General features: G+C 35.5%; 1 long non-coding RNA gene across 1 annotated transcript in view; it reads right to left on the bottom strand.

Moving 5' to 3' along the window:
- Window positions 1-745: 745 nt before the first annotated feature.
- Window positions 746-16,423, bottom strand: part of LOC115256314 (uncharacterized) — a 715,903-nt gene continuing 700,225 nt past the window's right edge. The window contains exon 5 of the long non-coding RNA XR_009995602.1: window positions 746-1,349. This is a non-coding gene — a long non-coding RNA (uncharacterized LOC115256314). The remainder of the gene's footprint in view (window positions 1,350-16,423) is intronic.

Here is a 16,423-nt window from a genome sequence, read left to right as displayed (position 1 = left end):
TAAGAAAAATTTCCGAGGAGATTTCCTGAAAAATTGCTTAAAAAGCGTCCTTTGAAAATTTTGAGAAAGAAAATTAAAAAATTATCGAAGGTATTTTCATAAAAATCCATTGGAATTCAAGAGCAATTGCTCAAACTTTTTTTAAGATTTACCAAAAGCAGTTTGTTAGAGGTTGCCTAAGGATTTCCAAAAGAGTTTTCCGAAGAAATTTGAGAAGAAAGTGCCAAAGAAACCCCTTGAGGATTTGATAAAGCAGTTTCCGGAGGAATAAATATAAATACAATCAGATACCAAAGCAATCTCGATAATACTGCCGCAGAAGTTACACAATTTTTGAATGCGGAAAACAGCGGACCTGGTGTGGTGGTTAAATCACCAGACTATCACGCCGAGGACCAGGGATGGAATCCCACTCCGGACAAACTCACAAAATATGGGTTCTTCCCTTGGATGGGAAGTAAAATGTTAGTCCCGAGATGAACTAGCCTAGGACTAAAAATCTCGTTAATACAGATAAAAAAAAACAATAAAGTTTTAAAAGAAATTATCTAATAAAATACCCAAGAAATTCAAGAGGTGTTGCTGTCAAAATTTTCAAATAAATTCTCAAAGATATTGCTGAATAAATTTCAAAGAAACTACTTTCACAACTTTAAAAAAAAAATCAAATTGAGGACCTTTCAAAGATCAGCAATTTCTTTGAAAATTCCTCAGATAAAATTTCAGCATAATAAAGCACACAAAAAATCCCAAAGAAACTGACGAAAAACTTTCAAAATAAGAATAATAATAATAATAATAATAAATGATGTTCAAAATTCAACCGAATTACTATCGAAATTCACAAAAATAAATGAAAATTCGTACAGAAATTTTGGAAGGAATTCCCAGAGGAATAATTCAAAGAATTTTCACAGGGATAGCCCAATACATTCTCGAATATATTGCCAAAAATCCTAATGCATTACCGAAGGAATTGACGAAGATTTTACAGTAGTCAAACAAATCGTTTTCAAAAAAAATCGTAGTTCGATTTCAATGCAATTATTCTGCTAAACAAACATAAATACTATACACTTTCTTATCTTGATTTCGAGTAACTTGCAACATTGGAGTTAGTAGTGCCAAATATATTCCCAGTGGCTATGGCTGATGGTTTGGTTGCGTCGTCTTTCAGTATTATGAGTGAGCTTGGAAGATGGTTTAGTGTAAGCCTGATGAAAGTATTTCTTTCATTTTTTTTATGAACATATTTCAACATCTATAACTTATTTTTCACATTCATCACGTGTGGCCGAGTTTTTTTCAGTTACTTACGGAGATCATTAGATGTCAGTCCCAGTACATACCTGTAAATAGAGAGAGAAAAAAATGGTTACATTTAATGTAATGTAGAAAAACAGAAAAGGAAGAAGTCGTATAACGGTAAAATATGCAATCCTAGAAATCTGAAATAATGTTAAAATTGTTAAGCTTTTAAAACTACTCATTCAAAGCTTCAAATGCCTGCAAATTCTATTGCTATTTAAACGAGGGTTACACTTAAAAAATTAAATGCAAAAAAAACGAGTTAGTTTAAACCGTGTCAAACTTAAAACCCCATAGAAACAACAAAAACAAATGTAAAAGCCTCCCAGCTTAATGCTTAAATTTTTCCCCGTGCAGCTGCTACCAGTTCATTGAAAATTAATCAATTTTAATGCTCTCTCTGCTCCATGCCAAGATAGCGGCGGCATTTCGCTTCCCAAGGAGAAAAAAAGAACTCATTTATTATCAATTTCGATCCACCTCCGGCACCGGCAATTCTCCTGAACCGAACCGAACTGTACCGTACAATAAGGATAGAAATCCATCGAGCACGGGATCCAACGCGAGACTTTCAGCTTCATCGAATTTTACTTCAAGAATGTAATTCTGTTCAGTTCCATCACAGAGAAGCAAACGTCAAACTCTACTCGCTTTCCATAGATTACCTTTTTTAACGGTTGAGTCGAATGTTTGGTAGTTGGTCGATTGATCAATCACGGCGCTGGCATTGTTTTTGCTCCCTGTTTGACGTTTGGTCACTACCATCACGTAGTGGTGGTTTGACCAAACACAACATAATTAGCATTGGGCGATTACGATTTCGTGACAATGATTTTTAATATAATTTTAACACTTAGATAACGTATGTTTCTTTGTGGTTCCATGTTCCCTCTTTGGGGCTGCGCCAATGACATGAAGACGACGACATCGAATGGAATGTGCGATTGTGATGTGTGTGCTGGCGACGTCTTCGTCGTCCTCGTGAGACAAATATTAAGTAGCAGGCAATTTATCTGACTTTCGTTCATATTTGTCTTTCCAAGGATGGAAGTTCTCCGCCGGGTTTATCGGGATTTGTTTTGGCTGTTTCGTCGGACATCCGCTTTGGAAAGCAGTGGAATTTTCACGGTTGAGTGGAGTCGGTGTGACATATTTTGGCAGTGGTACTTTAAAAATAAATGACACGTGGAATGGAAATTATGTACTTTTTAAAATGCCAATGCCAAAATGTGTTACACCGACTCCACTCAACCGTGAAAATCACATTTCATGACACTTACTTTTTTATGGAATTCACATAAAACAAAACACTTCTTCTTCTTCTTCTTCTTCTTCTTCTTTATGACTCTACGTCCTCACTGGGACTTGGCCTGTCACACTTCAACTTAGTGTTCTTTGAGCGCTTCCACAGTTATTAATTGAAGGGCTTTCTTTAGAGCATTCTTTTGGTTTATTCTATGTGAAATCTTTCGATAATTTCTTTGAGAATTCCTTCCCGAGCAGAGGAAAATATCAAATTAATAACTACAAAATCATATAACCTGTTTTTATACCTTGTTTTGTTATTATTCAATTATCAAGGCATAGCTTTTCAATAACAAATTTTGTAGGACAATCTCATTTTGTTATAATCAAGCTATTGATATACATTCACTAAGGTACATTTCAATAACATATTTTATGCAATTCAGTATCATAATTTACATTTTATATAACTCATTTTGGTATCATAATGGCCAATTTTTCCGAACTGGCTCATTATGCAACTGAAATGAGTTGCATAATGAAAAATAGTTGTATAATGTTCATAATGCAACTCATTTGAGTTGCATTATGAACATTATGCAACTCAAATGGGTTGCATTATGAAAAAAATCATTGCATAAAATTTTGTATGGAACTCGTTGCAAAACTCGATTTTTTCAGCACTCTTCGTATTTATCCAACTCGGCAAGCCTCGTTGGATAAATGTACGACTCGTGCTGAAAAAATCAACTTTTTGCAACTCGTTGCATAAATAACTATTGTTGAACTACAAGTTTTGTTATTGATGTACAATTGATCAACTTATCAACAATAGCACAACAGTAACAAGTTTTGAAATCAAAGCAACAATTCGATAATAATTACCTGTATTTTTGTTTTGTTCCATTTTTGGAACACTTAGAAGTTCTGGAGAAACCCTTCGATACCCTGCACAAGTCTTCAAAAGAACTCCTGGCGCTATCTTCGTAGAAATTTCAAAAGTAATTCTTCTGAGCAATTATTAGAATTCTTGGCAAAATCTTTTGAAAAACTCCTGCAAAATTCTTCAAAAAAAATTCCTGGATAAATTCTCAAAGAAATTTTCAGAGACATCTCAAGTTGAAATTCGGGGATTCCGTTCATAATTCTGGAGGAATATCTAGAGGATTTTTTTAAAATCTGCGAATGATTTCGTGGAAGAACTCTCAGAGAAATTTCTGGAAGTTTTTTTTACATTCTTTTAGACTGATTAATTCATTCTGATTCTGAATATGAATATAGTAGGGGTATTCACTAAACAGATTAAATTGCTGCGTAAACCATGATTTTCTGCTTATTTGAAATGTTTCAAGATTTTGCGAATGAAATAATCAAAGATTGCCTTGGTGATCGCGACGTTTAATCAGTTTAATCAGTTTACGCTGTTAAGTGAATCCCCCTAGTATTTTTCGATCATTTAAAGTATTGTTACTCATGCTATTGGTGGGTTTGTGAGACAAAGTGAATAATTTTATATAATTAGTATCATAATTTAATTAGTTACGATTTTGATACCATAACAAATTTTGCTTTCCGATTATTATCAATACAACATTAATATCTAAATTTGTTATTGAAATATTTTCCAAATTCACTGTTATTAAGTTGTTATTGAAACTAACAAAACAAGTTATTAAAATGGTTTTCCAAGAACATTTTTTTGTTATGATATTTGTTATTTTGCCGCTTATGACAGACAAGTTCCCAACATAATATGTTATGTTAATAACATAAAAATCATCGATTCTATTATTCAATTATTTTACCCAAATTACACAGCTCCTTATGCTGTTGTTATTCCCTTCTGCTCAGGTTTAGCCATTTCTTTTAAAATTCCCAATTGGACTTGCCGAAGAAATTTACAAAAGAATTAAAATATAAAAATTACCCCAAAGAATTTGAAAATGTAATTGCCAAAATAATTTGCAAAGTAATTCTCAAAGAGATACGCGGAGGAAAAACCGAAGAAATTCCTGAAAAAATCCCAAGAAATTGGCAAAGAAATTGCCGAATAAATTTCTATAGAAATTGCCTAAGACACAAACACGCCAAATGTAATCCAAAAAAACAGTCATCCATCAGAGAAATTTCGGTATCCTTCTGCTTTAGTCGAAGGAGTTCCGAAACGAATTCCCAAGAGAATGCTGGAGAAATTCTCAAAGGAATAGTGGTGGAGATACCAAGGAAAGAATTTCTGAAGGAAATTGCCGAAATAGTGATGATAGAATTGCCAAAAATTAATTCTAACGTCACCTGGGATCGAATCCCACTCCCGACAAACTCATATATAGTGTGGGTATAGTACAGTGTGGGTCCCGAGATGAACTAGCCTAGGGCTAAAAATCTCGTTAATACAGATAAAAAAAATCTTACGAATTTTCAAAGGAATTCTCTGAAAAATGTTTTGAACGAATATACAAATCAATAACCGAACGAGTCTTCAAGAGATATGCTTGAGAGATTTACAAAGGCATTGCTGAAAAAATCCTGAAAAGGAATTCTCTGGCAAATATTTTGAGAATTTCTTTGTTACAGCTTTGAAACTAAGAAATTCTCAAAATATTTGCCAGAGAAATTCCCGAAAATATTGTTGAAAAAGTTGTCTAAGAAATTTGCGAGGGAATTCACGGATTCAATGTCGAACGAATTCCTGAAGGCATTGCAGAAAGGATTTCAAAAAAAAAGTGCAGTTGCTGGAATAATGAAAAGAATTTTAAAATAAATTCGAAGATAATTAAAAAAACAAAATTCTTGATAAATTACTATATCAATTGGGAAAGAAACTCCCAAAAAAGTTTGTTAAGGATCGTCCGATGAAATACAAGAATAAAAAATCTATGGTAGATTTTTTGGAAGATTTTCTGAAAAAAACCTAGAGATTTTTTTAAAATAAAACCCTGGTTGTTTAAAAAAAATGGTGCCTGTTTCTGCAATTATTTGTTAACAGAAATGCTGCAGTCAAACATGCAATAGATCAATAATTAAATCCTGAACATTTTCCAAAAAAATTTGGAGTTATCATTATTGTTTGTGACAAACTTAATAAAATTCAGTGCAATAATTTACATTGTTGCTAAAAGAAACAATATTGGAATAGTGATCGGAATTGGAACAGAAAGGAGTGTTCGCCGAGCAAAGGCGGATAACAAAGTGATATCACTTTGATAACAAACTATGTTATCGGTGTTATCATTTTGTTATTTTTGTTATCATCTTCTCCAATTGATGATAACCAAATGATAAGTTATATATAACAAATTTAGTTATCAAAAATTCTAGTCTATCGTGATAACATTTAAATTCTAAATGATAAGCTTCTTAACGCATATGTCAAAGCTTTCCCAAAACTGAGAGCCTGATGAACCTCGAATCTAAAAATAGATTCCGCTTTCCACCTTCAATGCGACTGTAGTACGAAACCGTAGCCTTCAATTACTCTCACTCTCACTGAGTCCCGTTGGTATAGGGACTATCGGCTGCGACTGGCCATCACTCGATCAGGGTTCAAGACCCGCCTGGGCGCAATAGTTAAAAACATTGGTTGTAAATTATAAGAAACTTTTTTCAATTGCTGATGATGTCGGTAAAGTAGATTTTTACTATATTGGTCGATAAAAATAGCTCTGAATGATAACTAATTGATAACAAAACCAGTTATGAATCAGGTGTATTTTTCCATGTTGATAACCAAATGTAATGTTGAACAAAATATAGTATAACACAATTAGTTATCAACTTGAACTCAACGATAACTTAACTTCTTATCATTTCGGTATTCGCGAAGTAAATTTAAGTTATCATTTTGGTTATGTCAGGTAACATAACTTGTTATCATTTTGTTATCCGCCTTTGCTCGGGTAGTGTTCACTTATTTCAGGCACAAGAATTTTTTTTCGATTTTGTCGATGTACCAACAATGTATATAGAGATATTTGTGTTCTTAAGTTCAAAATTTCTACAATTTGCTTTGCCAATCTCAAAAGTTACAGCATTTGGTAAATTTGGTAAATTAAGGACATTTTGTGCAAAAACATACACTGCACCGAAATGCATGAAGCTTTGCAACAATAAACAATTTTAATAGATTCTTTTCAAGGTTACTAACGTTGTTTGCGTATTTAAAGTACTGTGGATCCAGGCCTTACATTCTTACTAGTTATGCAGTTTTAGAGCTATTTTGAAATAAAAAACCTCCAAAATATTAGAAAATTTCTTAATGAAGTGAAAGACTACTTCAGGAAAATCGCTTTAAAAAAAGACCGGAAGAATTATTGAAGCAGTTATTGGAGGAATTCTTTATAGAAAAAAATTTCTGAAAATTATCGCAAGAGAAACTAATGGAACAAACCTAGAAGCAGTTTAAGAATAAATCTTTAAAGAAGTTTACACGCATCCTTGGAAAAATTTCTGCGGGGCAATTGGGAAGAGTAAGTAATAATAATAAGTAAGTAATAAGAGGAACTTCCAAAACCACTTGGGAACTAATTGCAGCAGAAAATCTTATACAATTCATTGGAGGAGTTTCTGTAATATGCTTTGAATAATTTCTGAAAACATTTTTGAAGCAATTTCTTAAGAAATTCTTGGAGGAACTCCCAGTAAAATAATGTCTGAGGAAATTTCAGAAAAAATAGAAAGATTTCCTGAGGGAGTCTTTGACGGAGATCCTGAAAAAAAATCATGGAAGAATTACTAAAGAATGCCTTGATGGAATAATCAAGGAAACCCCTGTAGAAGTTTTTGCAGCAAAACTTAAAGGAATTACTGCTACAACCTATAAAGGAATACTTGGGAGTCCTAGGCAAAATTCCTAAAGCAACGCTTTGGAAAACTTATGTGAAAATTCTTAGAGAAATTCTTGAAGGGATTCTGGGAAAAAATCCCTTGAGGTTTCTTGTGAAAATTCCCTAAGAATACCTGATGGAATTCATAAAGGAGTTCCTGATAGAATTCCTAGAGGAGTTGTAGAACTATTCTTCGGAGAAATTTCTGTTTTCTTCCTAAAGAAATTCCCAAAAAAGTCAATGCAGTATAGGCTGCAGCTTATTTTTCAAAAGTTGTTGAAACCTGGAATTTGTAGCTTTGTAGGATTCAAATGACATAAAAGGAGAAACCTCTGAGTTTGAGCCAAAAATATTGAAATTTAGAGGTGGCGCAATCGCCCCAAGGCTGAATTTCCGAGAAATAAAAGTTGTTTTTACTACAGGAGTCAAAACTCTTTCAATTTTCCACCGATTATGAATCTCTCACTAATAAATTTTGAACAAACTTGTAGAATCTATTTTTTTCAAAGTTAAAATACAGGGGATGGCCAAAATGTTTGGGATAGGCAACTTTTTTTCTCCCACAAAAAAATTCAACATGCTGTAACTTTTCATAGAGTGCATCAAAAAATCTCAAATTTTGACTGTTTATCAACCTATTATATGTGCATTATTGGTACATATTTGGGCTCGATCGATTAATGTTTCGCAAAGTTAGAACCGTTCGGGTAAAACACTTTTTTTTGGACAACTCATTTTTGAGCTGTCATATCTCGGAGACCAAACCGAATTGAATGAATTTTTTAACGTTTATCAATAATATATTGATACTTAATACGACGTAATAAAATGTAATATTTTCTCACGGCGAATTAAGTTATACCGTTTTGAAATTTTTACCCATATAGAGGAAAATAAGTCAAATTTACAATACCACACACAAATTACTAAACGTGTTCTTCCTTCAAACTAAATGGGCTTTAATATATCTGATTAAAGATAACTTGAGAACAGAAGTGGAAAATCTTTGGATATCAACACTAAAATTTATTGATGTTTATGAAAAAAAAATACATTTTTTCGAGAGAAATCCAAAAATTGTCAATCTATGATAACTTTTTTCAACGTTTTAAAAGTACCTATGTTTTAATAGTTTGTGAAGCATTTGTATATTGTTAGTGTACGTTCAAAATTTCATTCAATTCGGTTCACTGGTTTCCGAGATATAACAGCTCAAAAATGAGTGGTCTAAAAAATAGTGTTTTACCCGAACGGTTCTAATTTTGTGAAACATTAATCAATCGAGCCCAAATTTGTACCAATGATGCACATATAATAGGTTGACAAACAGTCAAAATTTGAGATTTTTTGATGCACTCTATGAAAAGTTACAGCATGTTGAACTTTTTTGTGAGAGAAAAAAAAGTTGCCTATCCCAAACATTTTGGCCACCCCCTGTACATGCCCGATAACTTTTTAACCACTTGACCAATTTCAAATCTTTCAGCGTGCTTATGTAGATATTTTTTATTTGTATTCCTGCATATATTCCTTCTGATTTTCCCACGGAAGTTTCTTCTCAGATTCCTCCTAGAGTTGTTTCTAAGATTCATTCAGGAGTTCTTTCTGGAAAAACTCCAGTAGTACCTACGAGTTCTTTCTAAGATTTCTCCAGAAATTCCTTCGAGGGACGCCCAGCAGTTCCCACTAAAATTACTCCAGCAGTTTCTTCTGGTATTCCTTCAACAATTATTTCTGGGAATGCTCAAGAAGTTTCTTCTTCGATTCGTAAAGAAATGCCTTTAAGAATTTCTTTTTTTGAGAATTCTAGCAGTTCATTCTGGGAATTCGTCAAAAGTTTCTTCTGTGATTTTTAGGGGGTTCTTTCTATGATTCCTTAAGGAGTTTCTTGGAGTCCTTCTTGGACTCCTCTAGAAGCTTCTGCAAGGATTCTCTCAGGAGTTCCTCTACGAATACGTCCTGCACCTACTTCTGGGATTTATCCAAAAGTTTCTTCAAAGATTCCTCCTTCTGGGAACATTCGGAGATAAACTGTATCGATTTTCTATGGAAAGGCTGTTAAAATATGTCGTCAAATTTCTCTAGTTTTCATTACATTTTTTTCTGGTAGTTTCATCAGGAACTCGTCCAAGTATTCTTTCGTTTCAGGCTGGCATCCCACATCCCTCTCCAGCTACGTCAATGCGTAACGGGCCCGAAGAATTCCGTCACCGGAAGCGTCGTCCCAATCATAATTGAGATGCACAGTGAATCAGATTCATCGTACAAAAATGTATCTCCAGCGCATTCTTTTGGCGAAATTGTTTTATAACTTTATTACCGGCGAAGGAATACGACGAATGCGATTGAAATGATTATCAAGTGCTTGGCTGAGAGGCATTTCATTATGGAAGCCGGTAATTTAATTTGTGGCGACTAAATGTGGTGTCTTCAGGCGAGACGCAGCTCGCCGACCAATTGACGATTGGATGCTAATTGAGTTGTGGTCTCGCATAGTAATGGTGGACTTTAAGATAAGACATGACAGGTGAATACGGACGGTTTTACATTTATTAACAGCCTGATAAGGCGTAATATTATAATTGTGTTCGGTTGTATTTTTTTGCAAGTAGATTTAACCTAATTATAGTGTAGAATTGAATGACAAGGAAGTAAAGTATGTGACATCTTGAGAACTACTGAATTTCGAAGATATTATATATTTTTTGAATGCCAAATCTGTTTGTCTTTGAGTTAACCACAAAAGTTGTAAGGTAAATCTTGTGTGGTTTACTAGATTACTTTGCCTCCCACTGTAATAATCGCCGATGCGAGCCTTCCGGTACTTACCACTTTGTATTTAGTTACAAACAGACGTTATTCCCGATTTTCCATCTTCATTGAGGAACTCTACATGGCGACCGTGACTATCACTTCTTCTTATTCTTCGAGCCTTCAACCGTTTTGAACTGCATTATTTCGAGAACCGATGCTACGCTTACCGGACTGCCTGTAGGTATCAAATGCTGCAAATGGTGTTAAACGGCTGGCAAACTGGACAGATGCGGTTCTAATTCATAGAATATTGTGGAATTTAAGGTTAAAATGGAAACAATGTTTTATGACCTCTCGAAACAAAAAATGTGTAATTTAATGCAAAAACTGGAAAGAATCACCCTATCCCAACGTTCCCAATTCACTCTTCCTCAAAAAGTGTTACTAACTGGTAAGTCCGCAGGAAGAAAAACATCTCAATCCATTACTTCCGCAAGTGCAGTGCCGTTCGTACTAAGTATGTAGTTGGGAAACAAGCAAAAACATTCCCATAATCGTTCAATAAATTTCCAATTTCTGCAATTGCTTGCTTCGGGACACAGAAGTCTTTTGCTTTTCTCTCTCTGCAGGTAGAGCTGATGCTGAATAGCATGGATGCCAGTTTGTGATGATTGTTGTTGGAAGAGACTTTTATCAGGTATTCGAAGCTCGGAAAGGCTACCACTCTAGTTTCGATACACTGAAATAAAAATAAGTCTTAAATCAATCGCTATTTCCATGCCAACCACCAACCTGGCAACACTGGCCTCTTGAGCATCAGAGAGTCATTCCCCGGACTGCGAAGAGCGCGCTTGGCCATGAAAACGACGACGACGACGACGGGGCGTTCAGAGTTGAAACAGACGCACAAAGTTTTTTCCCCGTTGCTGTCGGCAGGTAAGTTTTCCCGGTTCCCCCATCTTTGCGTTCGGGGTAAAACTTGAGGAAAAAGTTTTCCCTGCGTTTCTTTTGCCTGTCAGAACAACAATGTGTTGCAAAATCGGATCATCATAATTATGCTTTAGCGTCGTCGTCGTTGCTGCCCTTGGTATACTCTGCAGAGTTTTCCGGACAGAGTGAGCTTAATTGGAAGGCCTTCCTTGAAATTGTTTAATTTGCAAATACCTGCCGGTAGTGAAATTAGGAATTAAACATTTGAGTGAGAAAAGATACCTGATGCTTACTAATGCCCCTACAACTTGAACGACGTGCATAAATCTGATCCAAAGCACGTTTTATTCCAAGATCCAGAAATTTCAAAAGTTTTGTGTTTAAGAGTCAAAAGAATTTATTGGACTCAACTAGTTATGTAGCATTGAACGTTATATAACTGTTAAAATTTATTACCCAGACAACCAGGAGTCGTATAAGAAACCACGATGTACATCGTATAAAGTACTATTTCAAGTCATTATCGCATATATGTACGGCTGACTGACAATTTTCATCGCATATGATGTTATTTTTCGAACTTTATACGATGTATCAGGTAAAGCCATATAAGAATACAAATCAACTTTTATAAGGTATGAGTACATCGTAGTAGATGATATTCTGATGTTTTATTGCGATGAACTTTACTCATTCGCAAAAGCGTGCGAGCAAACTCGCAAAGTGTTAAATGAATGCGCATAATTGCGTACTGCGATGATTTTACGACTTTGCTTGGTACTTTTCTTGTTGTGTCAGTTTACCTCGCATTGGTGTATGGATGAAATCGCATAAAAGTACAAATAAACTCGTTAAAGTGTGCATACAAACTCGTATAAGCTAGAAGCGTTTATGTTGACATAATGCGATTTGATATGTGATAACAATAAAAGAGTTTCTGTTGGACTGTTGATGCAGTGCCAAAAAGCTACCAGAAAGTGAAAAGCCAGAATTATGGTTGCAAAGTCATCCTTATTAGTTTTGTTGGCCTGATAATCAACAATGGGGGGCGCTAGCCGGAGAGGGGCAGTGAAAACTGTGCAAGAAATGGTGCTTCGTCGTTTTAGCCTACCATCCACGTACAGCGCAAGTGAACCAATTGCATTCCAACAAACACTGAGGTGAGTTAGAATATCATGCTAATTAATCAGCTTGTTTCATAAGTAGAGTTTGGTGTTGTGTGTGAAGTGCGGCTCGACAATCCAGTGGTCATTAGTTCAATATCGAGCTGACAAGAATGTTTTATTTTTAATATTATTAAGTCGCATAAGATGCTGAATTACGTCGCAATAGTGCACACGGTGCATCGCATAAGATATCGCTTCAAGTCATATAGCGTTATTACTGTTTCGTCAACACACGTATAACGCCTCCACTTTTGTACGCATAAGACACTTTTGCTGCATCTTATGCGATGTAACTTTAACGCATAAAAGTACGTATAACATGATCATATGCTTCATTTTTCTTGCAAATTGGTTGTCTGGGTACCCTCTTCATTAGGAAAAGACTGGATCACATCAGCCTGTTCAATTTTCAGTCTTGTAAAAGTTAAGCCTTATGCGATGATTGCATAATTTCTGACTGTTTTGTTCAGCTTTTCGTGCATTCTGTCTTCTGAGGTTCTGCTTGATCTAGCATGTCTAAATATGCTTTTCTGTTTCAAGTGGATCATTATTGCGACATTTGCACCCATTTAGACTCGGCCGAAATTCATTATCATCACAGTCGAATTTCACACACGACTTCGCAGCGGCTGGTATACACAAGTTCGGTTAAGTTAATGCAAGGGCGTCCGAATGCACGACAGGTAAACACAATAAGTTTGATTGGTGTGAAATTTGGCTGGGAAACAATGATTCAGTGGATTCTCAAATTATCACAGTAGTATAAACATTAACGAGAAACCCAATATCGCCTAAACCCTACAAACGGAAAATAAAAAGGCTTCTCAGGGTTTCTGATTCAACATATTGAGCTGCATTTCATTCCACCCTATTAATGTTAGCAAAACCAATCAGAAACTTGGGAAAGCTACTTCTGGAAGTTTGGGAAAACTGCTATCAGAAACTTGAAAAAGCTTCCTCACAAAGACTAAAAAAGCATCATCCAGAAGTTTGTGAAAGCTTCTCTCAAAATCTTGTCAAAACTACTCCCAGAAAGATGGGAAAGGTTCTTCCAGGAACTTGGAAAACTTTCTCACAAAAGCTCAGAAAAAAATATTTAAGGAGTTTGGGGAAGCTTTAGCTTCTTCTCCAAGCTTGAAAACGCTTTTCCCAGAGGCACATAAAGGGAGAGCTTGATACAGAAGTTTGGGAACCTCTTAGGCTTCTTCCAAGAGTTTTGTAAAGCTTTTTCAAAAGCATGGTAAAGCCTATCACAGATGCTAGGGAAAGCTTCCTCCCAAAGCACAGGAAACATTCGCCCTGATGTTTGGAAAAGCTTTTCTCAGATGCTGGATAAAACTTTTTCCAGGAGCATAGGAAAGCTTCTCAGAAAGGCTTCTTTCAGGAACTTGGAAAAGTTTTTCGCAGAAGCTTACGATTAAAACACCTAAAGTTTGAGAAAGCTTCTCTCAGAATCATGACAAAACTTCTTAGGAAGCTTGGGAAAGCTACTCACAGAAGCTTGGGAAAGCTTTTCACAGAAGCCAGGGAAAGCTTCTTCCAGGAGCTTGAGAAAGTTTCTTGCAGAAGCTCGGAAAAGCTGCTATCAGGAGCTTAGCAAAAAATCTCCCAGAAGTCAAGGAAAGCTTCTCACAGAAGCTTGAGGAAGCTTCTCGCAAAAGCTCGGAGAAGCTTCTTTCAGGAAAACTTTTTACAGAAGCTTGGGAATGCTTCCCCCTGATGATTGTTGGAGTTTTTCTCGGAGCTTCAGAAAACTTCTTCCAGGAATTTTGAAAAGCTTTTGGAATAATTTTACAAAAATATATTCGAAAAATCTTGGGAAACTTTCCCAAGAAAGCTTGGAAAACTTTCTCCCGAAGTTAAAGGAGCTTCTCCCAAAAGTTCAAATGCTTTATCCTGAACTATAGGACAGCTTCTTGCAGAAGTTTCAATAATGCTCTCCTAGATACTCGAGACTGTCTTGTCTAGAAGCATCGGAGGTCTTTCTCGATAAGTTTGTCAAAACTTCCCCACATGCCCAGCGTTTTTTTCAAAAAGCTTGGGAATGCTTTCTCGTAAAGCTTGTACAGATAATTTGAAAAAGCTTCAACTAGTACTGCAGAAATATTGTAAGATATTTTCCTAGAATTTTTCTTTGAGCATTGTCCGACAATTTTTCAAGAAATTTCTCAAAAAAAATTTCTTGGGCCCTTAGATTCAAAAAAAGTGATTCCGGGAGATTTTTTCCACAAAGATTCGGAGATTCTTTCAGAAATTACTCTTGGGATTTTAATAACAAAATCTGTAATTTTTCTTCAGAAATTATTGCTAGATTTTCTTTAGAGGTTCCTACAGGTATTACTCCCTTTATCTAGGGTTTTTCTTGAGCATTTATTTGGAGCTTATTCAAGAAAATTCAAAAGAGATTCTCCGGTGAGTTCTTTCAGGGGTTTCTCCAAAAAATCTTTCAAGGTACATATTACGTTAGATTTATTCAGATCTTCTTACAATTATTCTTTATTTTTATTCTCAAATATTCTCTCAATAATTCAAGACATTTTTCTTTTTCTTATTGTAAATTCCTTCAGAAATTGTATAACATTTTTTTCTGAGAATTCCTTCTGAGGTTTCTCCAGGATTTCTTCAGAAAATCCTCCAGAGATTCCTCAGAAATTTAATAAAGAATTTGTTCAATTCCACTTGTGCCTTTATCTTTGATTACTGTATGATATTTTGAAGAAATTCCTTCAGATTTCCTTCAGAAATTCCTCTACGGATATTTCCAGCACTCCCAAAAATTTAAACATTTTCTCCTTGGAATTACTTGAGAAACTCTGCAAGTCTTTCATGTTTTTTTTTTGCTGAGCATTAAGGGAATATCTTTAAGTGCTTCTTCAGGTTTTTTCATAGGAATTATCCTGGACATTAATTCAGAAATTGCTTCAAAAATTATTGCCCAATAATTGATTCAGAAGAAGATCTAGAATTTCTTGTTGGAGTTTTTAATGATATCTTCAGTGGTTTTGAGAATATTCTCGAGGCAATCCTCCATAGGTTTTCCAGAAGTACCTTAAAAGACTCCTTGAAGAGTTCATCAGTACTTTTTGTGCAATCTCTGGAAGAACTTGCTCTGCACTGGAGATGAACCAGCCTTGGGCCGAAAATCTCCCTAATAAAGCTAATAATAATTGCTCTGCAGAGAATCAGAAATTCTGCAGGGATCTCTGAACACATTCCACGAGGTATTTCTGATTGAACGACAGAGTAAATTCTAAAAAAAATCCTACGGGAATTACTGAGGGAATTCTTGTAGAAACCCGGGAGAAATTTCCAAAGAAATTTCTGAAGAATTTGTTAAGAAATTTTTAGATGAATTTCTAAAAAACACCATGGTAGAACTTTTAAGAAATCCCTTGCTGAAATTCTTGAGGTAATCTCTAAAATTACTAAAGGGGTCTCCAGTTAGCCTAGTGGTGAAGGCTATGCATCGCCAATCCGGAGACAGCTGGTTCGATTCCCTTTCCGGTCGGGAAAAATTTCTCGACTCCCTGGGCATAGTGTATCATTGTACTTGCCTCACAATATACAAATTCATGCAATGGCAGGCAAAGAAAGCCCTTCAATTAATAACTGTGGAAGTGCTCAAAGAACACTAAGTTGAAGTGAGGTAGGCCAAGTCGCAATGGGGACGTCGAGCCACAAAGAAGAAGAAGAATCTCTAAAATTCTGAAGATAAAAATATCTCCTCAAAGGAATTTCAGAGGGAATTCCCGCAGGATTTTGACGTAGGACTACGTCTCTGTTTTCTATACCCGGTGTCATTTCAAAATTTATGAAACCAAGAGCGTTACGTTTGAGTGAAAGATTTTAAACGCTCACAGTACCTTTCCCACTGAACGAAATGATAAACAAATCCCGTTATCCGAGAGATGAAACTCCCGCGTTCAATTTGTAATATTCGGTGAACCTGAAAATCATTGATAAATAGTTGAAAAGTTGTTTTAAAGTAAGACATTGAAATCGCTGAAATCTATAAATATGGGTAGCGGACAAATTTTCTCGTTCAGTATACCAACGCTCTCTGATTGGTGCGCATCGTGGGGGCAACTACGATGCAGGAAGGAATGCGATCATGCGAGAGCTGATCGTCAGTTCCATTTCGACCACCGTCGAGGTGACACCTCGAGCTGGGCAGCGGCACATCGACTCAGCGACGAC

Source organism: Aedes albopictus, chromosome 3, assembly GCF_035046485.1.
Source record: "Aedes albopictus strain Foshan chromosome 3, AalbF5, whole genome shotgun sequence".
NCBI lineage: Eukaryota > Metazoa > Arthropoda > Insecta > Diptera > Culicidae > Aedes > Aedes albopictus.
The sequence above is the reverse complement of the archived record's forward strand: the minus strand, read 5'-3'. Positions and strand labels throughout refer to the sequence as shown.